General features: G+C 47.8%; 1 protein-coding gene across 1 annotated transcript in view; it reads left to right on the forward strand.

Annotated features, from left to right (window-relative positions):
• Positions 1-5032: 5032 nt before the first annotated feature.
• Positions 5033-13858, forward strand: part of LOC134969044 (mucin-2-like) — a 695488-nt gene continuing 686662 nt past the window's right edge. Inside the window, exon 1 of the mRNA XM_063944753.1 lies at positions 5033-5120. The gene's annotated coding sequence lies outside the window, so the exon portion shown is untranslated. The remainder of the gene's footprint in view (positions 5121-13858) is intronic.

A 13858-nucleotide genomic window follows, 5' to 3' on the forward strand; every position in this document is an offset into this window, starting at 1 on the left:
TCCTGGTGGCTTCCGCCATTGCCACCCTGCTTCTTGTGCCACCCTGGCGATTTACATGAGCGACCGCAGTGATGTTGTCTGACTGAATCAGCACTGGTTTTTCTCGGAGCAGCGGCTCCGCTTGAGTCAGGGCATTGTATATTGCCCTTAGTTCCAGGATATTGATGTGCAGACAAGCCTCTTGACTTGACCACAGTCCTTGGAAGTTTTTTCCCTGAGTGACTGCCCCCCACCCTCGGAGGCTTGCATCCGTGGTCACCAGGACCCAGTCCTGTATGCCGAACCTGCGACCCTCGAGGAGCTGAGCACTCTGCAGCCACCACAGAAGAGACACCCTGGCCCTGGGGGACAGGGTGATCAGCCGGTGCATCTGAAGATGCGATCCGGACCACTTGTCCAGCAGATCCCACTGAAAGATCCTCGCATGGAACCTGCCGAATGGAATGGCTTCGTATGACGCCACCATCTTTCCCAGGACTCGCGTGCAGTGATTCGGTTTTAGGAGGCCTCTGACCAGAGTCACGAGCTCCTGAGCCTTCTCCTCCGGGAGAAACACCTTCTTCTGGTCTGTGTCCAGAATCATGCCCAGGAAGGGCAGACGTGTCGAAGGAATCAGCTGCGACTTTGGAATATTCAGGATCCAGCCGTGCTGTCTCAGCACTTCCCGAGAGTGTGCCACATTGATCAGCAACTGCTCTCTGGACCTCGCCTTTATGAGGAGATCGTCCAAGTACGGGATAATTGTAACTCCTTTCTTCCGAAGGAGTATCATCATCTCCGCCATCACCTTGGTATATATTCTCGGTGCCGTGGACAGGCCAAACGGCAACGTCTGGAATTGGTAATGACAGTCCTGTACCACAAACCTGAGGTACTCCTGATGAGGAGGAAAAATGGGGATATGCAAGTAAGCATCCTTGATGTCCAGGGACACCATGTAATCCCCCTCCTCCAGGCTTGCAATGACCGCTCTGAGCGATTCCATTTTGAATTTGAATTTCTTTAGATAAATGTTCAGGGACTTTAAATTCAAAATGGGCCTGACCGAACCGTCCGATTTCGGTACCACAAACATTGTGGAGTAGTAACCCCTTCCCTGCTGAAGTAGGGGAACCTTCACCACCACCTGCTGGAGATAGAGTTTGTGTATTGCCGCCAGCACTACTTCACTCTCCATGGGGGAGGCCGGCAAAGCAGATTTTAGGAAGCGTTGAGGAGGCGTCTCTTCGAATTCCAGCTTGTATCCCTGAGACACAATCTGTATAGCCCAAGGATCCACCCGTGAACACACCCACTGGTGGCTGAAATTCTTGAGACGCGCCCCCACCACACCTGGCTCCGCCTGTGGCGCCCCAGCGTCATGCGGTAGATTTTGAGGATGCCGGGGAGGACTTCTGCTCCTGGGAACTGGCTGTCTGATGCAGCTTTTTTCCTCTTCCCTTACCTCTGGCAAGGAAAGATGCTCCTCTGACCTTTTTGCTCTTTGGGGGACGAAAGGACTGCATTTGATAATACGGTGCTTTCTGATATGCCCCAGGGTCAATAAGATATTATCTCTATCCATGGTGTCTAACTCCTCCGACAGAGAATCAGTCCATGCTGCCACTGCGCTGCACATCCATGCCGACGCAATGGCAGGCCTTAGGATAGTACCTGAATGTGTATACACAGCTTTCAGGATAGATTCCTGCTTTCTATCTGCAGGATCCTTGAGGGCGGCCGTATCCGGAGACGGTAGGGCCACCTTCTTGGATAAGCGTGTCAACGCTTTGTCTACCCTGAGAGGGGCTTCCCAGCGTAACCTGTCCGTTGGCGGGAAAGGATACGCCATAAGTAGCCTCCTGGGAATTATGATCTTCTTTTCCGGGGATTTCCAGGCTTTTTCACATAATTCGTTTAATTCATGTGAAGGGGGGAAAGTAACTTCTTGTTTTTTCTCCCCAAACATATGAATCCTCTTGTCAGGGACAGGGATTTCCTCAGCAATGTGCAATACATCTTTCATTGCTATAATCATGTATCGGATGGCTTTAGTCATTTTAGGCTGCAATTTAGCCTCATCATCGTCGACACTGGAGTCAGACTCCGTGTCGACATCCGTGTTGACTAACTTAGATAGTGGACGCTTGAGAGACCCCGCCGGCCCCTGCCCTGTGGGATCAGGCACTGGGTGAGACCCTGACTGTCCCACGGCTTCAGCTTTATCCATCCTCTTATGCAAAGATGTCACATTATCATTTAACATCTTCCACATATCCATCCAACCTTGTGTCGACACCTGCGGTGCCGACACCACATCCATCTGCACCTGCTCCGCCTCCACATATCCTTCCTCATCAAACATGTCGACACCGACGTACCGACACACCTCACACACTCTGGGAATGCTCTGACTGAGGACAGGACCCCACTAAGGCTTTATGGGGAGACAGAGAAGGAGTATGCCAGCACACACCACAGCGCTATATAACCCAGGGATTTACACTATAATATGTGTTTACCCTGTAGCTGCTGATTATCACCTTTTTGCGCCTAAATTTATGTGCCCCCCCTTTCTTTTTGCCCTTGGAGTACCTGGATACTGCAGGGGAGAGCCCAGGGAGCTTGCTTCCAGCGGAACTGTGAAGTAAAATGGCGCTGGTGTGCTGATGGAAGAAGGCCCCGCCCCCTCAGCGGCGGGCTTCTGTCCCGCTTTATCTGTGTAAAAAAATGGCGGGGGTATCCCAATATACAGTCTAGGACTGTATATATGGGTATTCTGTGCCACAAAAGGTATCTTATTGCTGCCCAGGGCGCAGTGACCGGAGTGTGTAAGTGTGCTGGGGAGCAATGGCGCACAGCTGCGGTGTTGTGCGCTACCTTAGTGAAGACCGGAGTCTTCGTGCCGCCGATTTCGAAGTCTTCTTGCTTCTCCTGGACTTCAGTGCTTCTGGCTCTGTGAGGGGGACGGCGGCGCGGCTCCGGGAACGGACCGCCAGTGTTCGATCCCTCTGGAGCTAATGGTGTCCAGTAGCCTAGAAGCGCAACCCGGCTGCATGTAGGCAGGTTTGCTTCTCTCCCCTCAGTCCCTCGTAGCAGTGAGTCTGTTGCCAGCAGAGCTCACTGACAATAAAAAACCTAACAAATCTTTCTTTTTCTAGCAAGGCTCAGGAGAGCCCACTAGGTGCCACTGCTCTGTCCGGGCACAGATTCTAACTGAGGTCTGGAGGAGGGGCATAGAGGGAGGAGCCAGTGCACACCAGATATAGTACTAATTCTTTCTTAAAGTGCCCAGTCTCCTGCGGAGCCCGTCTATTCCCCATGGTCCTTACGGAGTCCCCAGCATCCACTTAAGACGTTAGAGAAAATAGGTTATAATACCACAACATACACTTTTCCCCCCTTTTTTCACTCTGATACTAAAATCATAAGTTGAGAGGAGGATCAGCGTTTCTTCCCTTGCTTTTTTCTGGAAGATAATGGCGCTAAACAGTGTGCTGGCTGCCTGAGGAAGAAGCCCCACCCCCTGCAATGGCGCATTTTTCCTCAGAAAACATGAGGTAATATTTATACTGGCGGGGGTGTAGGATTGTGCCACGGCCCAATATGCTACCTTTTTGCCAGTCAGAGTAGGTTTTCATGCTTTCCAGGGCACCCCCTGCGCCCTGCACCCTGCTGTGCGCTGTGTATGGATAGCATGTCCGCGCAGCGCTCCCGCCCGCTGCGCAGTACCTTGAGCCGCCACGATTCCCGGTAATAATACTCACGCGTCTTCTGACTTCTGGCTCTGTTAGGGGGGTGACGGCATGCTGTGGGAGTGAGCGCATAGCCGCAGCTAGTGTTCAGTTGTCTTAAGGAGCTAATGGTGTCCTGAGAGCAAGAAGTAGAGCCAAGAAACTATTCAGGAAGTTGGTTACTACTTCTTCCCCCTAAGTCCCACGAAGCAGGGAGACTGTTGCCAGCAGTCTCCCTGAAAATAAAAAACCTAACATAAAGTCTTTCAGTGAAACTCAGTAGAGCTCCACTGGAGTGCAACCAGTCTGCCTGGACACATTTTCTAAACTGAGGTCTGGAGGAGGGGCATAGAGGGAGGAGCCAGTTCACACTCTAGAAAAGTCTAAAAGTGCCCATGGCTCCTGCAGAACCGTCTATACCCCATGGTACTGAAGTGGACCCCAGCATCCTCTAGGACATATGAGAAATAACAGGAGCTGACTGGTTGGTACGTTATCACTGTGCAATTTATTACTCTCCAACGCTTGATAAATCTGGGCCATAGACAATCATACCTCCCAACTTTTGCCTGTGGGAAGGAGGGACATCTGCGCTCACGTGTGGCCTGTGGAAAAGGGGCGTGACTTCGTGGGAGGCCCCACGATCACAAGCCATGCCCCCATTCTCGTCACTGAGGGGACATGCCCAGTGCTTTGTGAGCTGCTGGCATGCCCCCTCTCCTCATGTCTCCACTGAATAGACGCTGTGCGCATGCGCACAGTGTCTATTCATCGCTGCTCTGCTAAGCAGGGCAGCGATGACAGGAGCCTCTCAACTGCCCTCCTCCACCGCGGGACACTGCGGCCTGTGGGTGGGACAGCGGGACAGTCCCAAAAAACACGGGACTGTGCTGCGAAAATCAGGACAGTTGAGAAGTATGCATAGATGGTTGAAGCTAGATCCAAGTTGGCTAAGGGACCTTTTCCGTAAGGGGAGGAGTTATGACACAAGGAAGAGGAGCTAGGCCAGCGGGATAGTTCCTCTATTATCCACGCCACCAACTATTACCTTTAGTTATCAGGTGGCGAGCGAAGCGGAGCGGAGCGAGCCACCGAGCCCGAAGTGTGGCGAGCGAAGCTAGCTCGCGAGGGTACTTTTCGGGTACCCTGTTCACCCGTAGCTCCTCCCCCTGGTGACGTGTCTCCTCCCCTAGGTACGTCATAAGGTCCCTTCTCCCACTCCGATATAGAATCAACCATGCATAGATTCTACCAATTGCATATCTTGACACTGTGAACTCTCACCTGTCACCAAACTTTATTAACAACTGACAAATGAGACAAAGAGCTCACTTCCTGATTCTGTACTTGAGGGGAAACAAATAGAGGGGGTGACGAACTAGCCAGCACTAAAGAAGACAGCTGATGGTAAGCGACATCTTTCTCTAGTAATAGCTGGGTGACTAAGAGCTGCTGTAGGTGTCTGTGGCGTCGCAGCACCTATATTCTAGCCTGCTAGCAGTCAGAAAGCAGAGAAATCCCTTTTAAGAAGCAATATATAGCTGGATTGTTTTTAACATTTTGCCCTCTTATATCTCCTTAGTGCTTGGACCCCTAAGTCTCAAGCATATAGATGTAGCCATGCTCATGTTTGCTGTGATGCAGCATGCCGTTCCATTGCTTACTGCATGGCGTGCCGAGCTACGACTATTCGCAGGCGGCAATGACTCCATTAATTCCTAATGGATTTAACTGAACGATCGCCGGCTGGGAACTGTCACAGCCTGGCGCACGATGCAGCATTCCCCATCGCAAAGTAAGATGAGCTTGGCTACAAATGTATTTAGGCCATATGGTTATTTTATTGAATAAATTGTTTTTATATACAGTATGCAATCTTACTGTAGCTGTTTGCATTTAATAGTCTGTTATTATTATTTTTATTGATATGTTTCCTATCACAGGTGGTCATTCCGAGTTGTTCGCTCAGTAATTTTCTTCGCATCGCAGCGATTTTCCGCTAATTGCGCATGCGCAATGTTCGCACTGCGACTGCGCCAAGTAAATTTGCTATGAAGTTTGGTATTTTACTCACGGCATTACAAGGTTTTTTTCTTCGTTCTGGAGATCGGAGTGTGATTGACAGGAAATGGGTGTTTCTGGGCGGAAACTGGCCGTTTTATGGGAGTGTGTGAAAAAACGCTACCGTTTCTGGGAAAAACGCGGGAGTGGCTGGAGAAACAGAGGAGTGTCTGGGCGAACGCTGGGTGTGTTTGTGACGTCAAACCAGGAACAGTATTACAGTATAATAAAATATAATATGTCATAAGAGGTTGTTGGTATATCGTTGGCCAATGATATCGGCCTGCCCACCAATTGTCCAGGTCACCTCTTGTCGAGCAGGTCCCTAACACTATGGGGCCAACATCTGGAACGCAGGGAACCCCCAAACATGATCTAGCATGGGACCCCACAGGGCATCACACTAAAAAATATTGACAGTAAAGTGATATAAAGTGCAGGTATGTGAAGGTCCCTACTATGGGGTAAATTTACTAAGATTCGTATTTTCCAGATTCAGGTCAAAGTTCAATCACGAATGACATCGACAGTGTAAAACTGCAACTTTTTGAATTGATTACGATGGATTTACTAAGCTGTCGTATTCGGGTTTTTCTTTTCTTCCGATGTCGATGTCATTCGTGGTTTTTTACCTATTTTTACGGCAGTGATTAGCAAAACACTGCCGACTTTTTTTACAATCAATCTCGGCCGGATCTGTGTGATCCGTGCTGGGGTTTTTTTTTTTTTTTTTTTTTAATTAAACACTGTAAAATAATAAAAAAAAATGCGTGGGGTCCCCCCTCCTAAGCATAACCAGCCTCGGGCTCTTTGAGCCGATCCTGGTTGCAAAAATATGGGGAAAAAAATGACAGGGGTTCCCCCATATTTAAGCAACCAGCATCGGGCTCTGCGCCTGGTCCTGGTCCCAAAAATACGGGGGACAAAAAGAGTAGGGGTCCCCCGTATTTTTAAAACCAGCACCGGGCTCCACTAGCTGGACAGATAATGCCACAGCCGGGGGTCACTTTTATATAGTGCCCTGCGGCCGTGGCATCAAAAATCCAACTAGTCACCCCTTGCCGGGGTACCCTGGGGGAGTGGGGACCCCTTCAATCAAGGGGTCCCCCCCCCCCCAGCCACCCAAGGGCCAGGGGTGAAGCCCGAGGCTGTCCCCCCCCATCCAATGGGCTGCGGATGGGGAGGCTGATAGCCTTTGTTGTAAAAGAAAAGATATTGTTTTTAGTAGCAGTACTACAAGGCCCAGCAAGCCTCCCCCGCATGCTGGTACTTGGAGAACCACAAGTACCAGCATGCGACGGAAAAACGGGCCTGCTGGTACCTGTAGTACTACTACTAAAAAAATACCCAAAAAAAGACAAGACACACACACCGTGAAAGTAAAGATTTATTACATACATCCACACAAACATACATACATACTTACCTTATGTTCACACGCAGGTCGGTCCTCTTCTCCAGTAGAATCCAAGGGGTACCTGTTGAAGAAATTATACTCACGAGATCCAGGGGTCCAGGCTCCTCGGGAAATCCAGGGGTAATCCACGTACTTGCATAAAATAAGAAAACGGAAAGCCGAGCCACGAACTGAAAGGGGCCCCATGTTTTCACATGGGACTCCTTTCCACGAATGCCAGAAACCCACTCTGACTGATGTCTAAGTGGGTTTCTTCAGCCAATCAGGGAGTGCCACGTTGTAGCACTCTCCTGATCGGCTGTGTGCTCTTGTCCTCACTGACAGGCAGCACACGGCAGTGTTACAATGTAGCGCCTATGCGCTACATTGTAACCAATGATGGGAACTTTCTGCCCTGCGGTTGACCTAAAGTGACGTCACCGCTGAGCTGAAAGTTCCCATCATTGGTTACAATGTAGCGCATAGGCGCTACATTGTAACACTGCCGTGTGCTGCCTGTCAGTGAGGACAGGACCACACAGCTGATCAGGAGAGTGCTACAACGTGGCGCTCCCTGATTGGCTGAAGAAACCCACTTAGACAGAAGTCAGAGTGGCTTTCTGGCATTCGTGGAAAGGTGACCCATGTGCAAACATGGGTCCCCTTTCAGTTCGTGGCTCGGGACACCGTTTTTTTTTTTTTCAAGTACGTGGATTAACCCTGGATTTGCCGAGGAGCCTGGACCCCTGGATCTCGTGAGTATAATTTCTTCAACAGGTACCCCTTGGATTCTACTGGAGAAGAGGACCGACCTGCGTGGGAACTTAAGGTAAGTATGTATGTATGTGTGTATGTATGTAATAAAATTATACTTTCACGGTGTGTGTGTCTTGTCTTTTTTTGGGTATTTTTTTAGTAGTAGTACTACAGGTACCAGCGGGCCCGTTTTTCCGTCGCATGCTGGTACTTGTGGTTCTCCAAGTACCAGCATGCGGGGGAGGCTTGCTGGGCCTTGTAGTACTGCTACTAAAAACAATATCTTTTCTTTTACAACAAAGGCTATCAGCCTCCCCATCCGCAGCCCATTGGATGGGGGGGACAGCCTCGGGCTTCACCCCTGGCCCTTGGGTGGCTGGGGGGGGGGACCCCTTGATTGAAGGGGTCCCCACTCCCCCAGGGTACCCCGGCCAGGGGTGACTAGTTGGATTTTTGATGCCACGGCCGCAGGGCACTATATAAAAGTGACCCCCGGCTGTGGCATTATCTGTCCAGCTAGTGGAGCCCGGTGCTGGTTTTAAAAATACGGGGGACCCCTACTCATTTTTGTCCCCCGTATTTTTGGGACCAGGACCAGGCGCAGAGCCCGATGCTGGTTGCTTAAATATGGGGGAACCCCTGTCATTTTTTTCACCATATTTTTGCAACCAGGATCGGCTCAAAGAGCCCGAGGCTGGTTATGCTTAGGAGGGGGGACCCCACGCAATTTTTTTTGAAAAAATAAGCACTTTCCCACCCCTTCCCACTGATATACATGCACGGATCTCATGGATCCGTGCATGCCTATCCAATCACGAATAAAAAAAGCAGGTCTGTTTTTTTTTAGCACTTTTTTACGAGTTGTAATTTTTCACGGCAGTGTTTGTTCTTTTTTTGCTTTGCACTTCTTAGTAAATGACCGAGATTCATACTTAAACAGCCGCGTTTTGACCGATGGTGTATTCATTCGTAATTTTTTACCTAAACTTGCAAAAAATTACGAATGCCCTCATCACTGCCGTGATTAGTGCTTAGTAAATTACCGAGATGACACTTTGATGAAAAAACGGCATCTCGGTCAAAATCGGGAGCTTAGTAAATTTCCCCCTATGAGTTTAACGGTAGAGAGTATGTGAAAAAAAATGTGCATACATAAATAATAGACAAACAGGATCTAAAAAGTGACTGTGTATTTAAATGGTGATGCCCTGAGACAGCCCAGCCAGAACAGGCATGGGGGATCCCACGTCAAAATGCCAACCCCAAATTTACTGACACTATATATATATATATATATATATATATATATATATAATATAATATAATATATATAAATAAATAAATAGGACTTACTTAGAATTATACCTGTGTCACAGTGCAGTCCATGCTGGTTTCCCTGTTTAAAAACATAGAGGGTGGTGGGGGGAGGGGTGCCAATCTAGTTTGAGGCATTCTCAGACCTCAGGTATGTATTTCTACACATATACATAGTAGAGGAAATGGTTCTAAATTGCACACCCGCCAGTAATGAAAGGTGCTATGCTGCTGAAAATAAAGTAGTATACACAGACAAAGGGGGTGCAGATGCACTAAACGATCATTACAGTATAATAAAATATAATATGTCATAAGAGGTTGTTGGTTGGTATATCGTTGACCAATGATTTCGGCCACCAATCATCCAGGTCACCTCTTGTCGAGCAGGTCCCTAACACTTTTTCCATCTTTATTTATCTAGGACTACGTCAGTGCCCCAAGGTTCATTCCAAACCAATTTTTGTTACAATTATATTCTCGGAGTCGGAACCCATTTAGGGATGAGTCCTTTATGAACCCAGAAGCAGCAGTCGTCTATCAAATTGAGCGACAATTAGACATTCTGTTTATAAATTTCTTACACATTTATGTTCAGTTACTGTAGCTTAATTAGGTTAATGAACAAGTCTTCCCCAAGACCATGTCATAAAAGGCAATACCTTTTACATAAGCAGCGGCAGAATGATACAACAATAATTATACAATAGAATTACATTATAACACGTTACTGTAAAGAGGCACTATTGTGGTAAGACCCTTAATTTCAATCAATCAATAATACCCCTTTCACATTGCACAAATAACCCGGTATCGACCTGGTATATTGCCGGGTCGACGCAGGTCACTGTGTTGTGTGAAAGAGGTCACTGACAAATTCCGGGTTCGCCTGACCCAGTAATTCAATGCTGGAGTAAAGAAGGGTTGTTCCCGGGATAAATAACGGGTTAGGTGCAGTGTGAACGGGTTGCCGAGTTGATGCGACCGGGGACCTGTTCACAGTATAGGCAGAGGTGGCGCGGAGATGATCTCATCTTCCAGCGCCGCCTCTGCACCCGCCCCCGATACCGCCTCCGTCCCCTGATAGCAACCCAACATATTGCCAGGTTAGGAAGCCAATGTGAAAGGGTCCAATGTCCGGTTGCACCCGGGAAGAACCTGTTTCCAATTCCCGGGTGCGACCCGGCATTGCGATCTGAAAGGGGCATAATTCATACCATAAATTAACCCTCTATCTCCCTAATGAATATTTATAAATTGACCTATACATTTGTACTAAATAGTGATTATGGTGGTCATTCCGAGTTGTTCGCTCGCTAGCTGCTTTTAGCAGCCAAGCAAACGCTAAGCCGCCGCCCTCTGGGAGTGTATCTTAGCTTAGCAGAAGTGCGAACGAAAAGATCGCACAGCGGTTACACAAAAAATTTGTGCAGCTTCAGAGTAGTTCCAGACCTACTCCTAGCTTGCGATCACTTCAGACTATTTAGTTCCTGTTTTGACGTCACAAAAACGCCCTGCGTTCGCCCATCCACGCCTACGTTTCCCCAGCCACTCCTGCGTTTTTATCTGACACGCCTGCGTTTTTACACACACTCCCTGAAAATGGGCAGTTACCTCCCAGAAACACCCACTTCCTGTCAATAATTCTGCGGCCAGCAGTGCAATTGAAAAGCGTCGCTAGACCTTGTGTGAAACTGCAACGACCGTTGTGAAATACGTCACGCGTGCGCATTGCGCCCCATACGCATGCGCATAAATTACGTTTTTTTGCCTGATCACTGCACAGCGACCGAAAACAGCTAGCGATCAACTCGGAATGACCACCAATATTTCTAAGGAATATATCCACGTACAGTATGTTGGTATCTAAGAACAGGTATTACACCCAGTTATTCCATTTAATTGTATCATACCACAGTGTCACCTACTATATTTAACAAATACATATTACAGCTCAATTTAAATAACCAACTTCACGGCACACGGGAATCAGCATACTAAGTTGTAAAATGGCTTATGCTGATTCCCGGGCGCCGCAAGGCGATTACCTCACCCTGCCCCATCACTCATCCCCCCCCCCCCTCCCGCACCTTCCCCCCCGATCCCACTTCGATTTAACGGGTGTGTTTTATATTGGAAACCCGCCACTAAAGGGGTTAAACCATACTCCCTCTAGCATATCTATAATGGGTGCAGTGTGCGGTGCAGAGGGTGCCCCCACCACACACACTGCACACATTTTTTTAATACTTACCCCTCCGGAGTCCTGCGCCAATGGCAGTAGCGCTGTTGAATCACTGTAAAAATGGTGCAGCTGCCATTTTCACTGAGTGTTCTACACATGCACAGTAGAGAAATCACTGGGAAAATGTCCATTGCGCCATTTTCCCGGAGATCTGCGCATGCGCAGTAGGTCTGAGCCCTCTAGTGCTAATACTCTCCAGCTCTGCCGGAAGAGATGAAGGGTCCCGAAAGGAGGAGGCAGGACACGGGACTCCTTCTCTCTTAAGATGTATACACACAGTGCAATATTACCTTGCGATTTTGACTATATCGTCAAAATCACAAGGAAAGTTAGTGTATATCTCAAGGTGTTAGCCAGCTTGCGATACTGATTTGATCCCAATGTGCGCTACCGCGGGTTCGGTTTCGCAAGGTTATATAGACTGTGCAGGCAAGTCAATTTTTACTATCTAGTACAAAGTATAGTCAAAATCGTCCATAGCCAAAATCGCAACCACGCATAGTCAAAATCGAATAAGAAAAATCGCACATAAGTCAATATCTCACTGTGTGTATGCACCTTTAAAGCCGCCCTGCATACTTCTTAGCTGAAATACTTCCATTATCTAACCCCCTTTTAATAAGTGTATTGATATCACTCACAATTCTTTCTGTGTCATCTATGCCAAGTTTTTCATATGATTGTGTATTATTCAAGATTCTCCAAAGCTTATTTTCAGAATTTACACCATTCATTAGTACAACACCTGTCCCTTTATCAGCACTCTTTTATAAACCTATTGAAAAAGTCACCTTAATTCCACCAGAATCATATCGAAAATGTAATAGAATGGCTGGGGATGTGGGGTATCGTCGTTAGAACTCTAGAAACTTTTGGGATGTTTGTAACATAAAATCAATTTTAGATACTTTTTAACACTACTGTTACTGAATATGTGTATATAGTATAAAAGAAACCATATTATATGATATAAAGTTATCCAACCTGTGTTGCCCACCTTCCCGGTCTCCATCCACTTCTTCCCCATACTGTTTGTTTTATTTCTCCTTTCCTAAATGCCTGACATGTCACCCAGTGGCTGTGAGTGTGTGTATGTAGTTATGTGTGTGCATATGTGGCAGTGAGTGTTTATATGTGGTTATGAGTATGCATATATAATTATGAGTGTATATATGTGGCTGTGAGTGTGTATATGTGGTTATGTGTGTTGTGTGAAAAGATATAACACTAATAAGAGATATATCAAATAACAGGTGCTACTACGGTGGGTTTTCTAAGCTGCTGTATAATGGTTGGATTGTGTATATGTAGTCATGTGTGTGTATATGTGGTTATGTGTGTGCATATGTTGCTGTGAGTGTGTATATGTGGTTATGTGTGTGTAAATTTTGCCGCGTGTATGTATGAATATATGTGGCTGTGTGTGTGTGTGTGTGTGTGTGTGTGTGTGTGTGTGTGTGCACATATATGTTTCTCTAACGTCCTAAGTGGATGCTGGGGACTCCGTCAGGACCGCAGGGGGATTAGCGGCTCCGCAGGAGACAGGGCACAAAAATAAAAGCTTTAGGACTAGGTGGTGTGCACTGGCTCCTCCCCCTATGACCCTCCTCCAAGCCTCAGTTAGGTTTTTGTGCCCGGCCGAGAAGGGTGCAATCTAGGTAGCTCTCCTGAGCTGCTTAGAATAAAAGTATAGACTTAGGTTTTTTTATTTTCAGTGAGTCCTGCTGGCAACAGGCTCACTGCATCGAGGGACTAAGGGGAGAAGAAGCAAACTCACCTGCGTGCAGAGTGGATTGGGCTTCTTGGCTACTGGACATTAGCTCCAGAGGGACGATCACAGGCCCAGCCATGGATGGGTCCCGGAGCCGCGCCGCCGGCCCCCTTACAGAGCCAGAAGAGTGAAGAGGTCCAGAAATCGGCGGCAGAAGGCATCTTGTCTTCAAGAAAGGTAGCGCACAGCACTGCAGCTGTGCGCCATTGCTCTCAGCACACTTCACACTCCGGTCACTGAGGGTGCAGGGCGCTGGGGGGGGGCGCCCTGAGACGCAATGAAAACACTATTTATGGTAAAAAATACATCACATATAGCTCCTGGGCTATATGGATGTATTTAACCCCTGCCATTTTACCTCATAAAAAACGGGAGAAAGGCCGCCGTGAAGGGGGCGGAGCCTATCTCCTCAGCACACAAGCGCCATTTTCCCTCACAGCTCCGCTGGAAGGACGTCTCCCTGACTCTCCCCTGCAGTCCTGCACTACAGAAACAGGGTAAAAAAGAGAGGGGGGGGCACTAATTGGCATATAAAAACATATATAGCAGCTATAAGGGAGAAACACTTACTTATAAGGTTGTCCCTATACATATATAGCGCT

Source organism: Pseudophryne corroboree, chromosome 11 (assembly GCF_028390025.1).
Source record: "Pseudophryne corroboree isolate aPseCor3 chromosome 11, aPseCor3.hap2, whole genome shotgun sequence".
Classification (NCBI taxonomy): Eukaryota; Metazoa; Chordata; class Amphibia; order Anura; family Myobatrachidae; genus Pseudophryne; species Pseudophryne corroboree.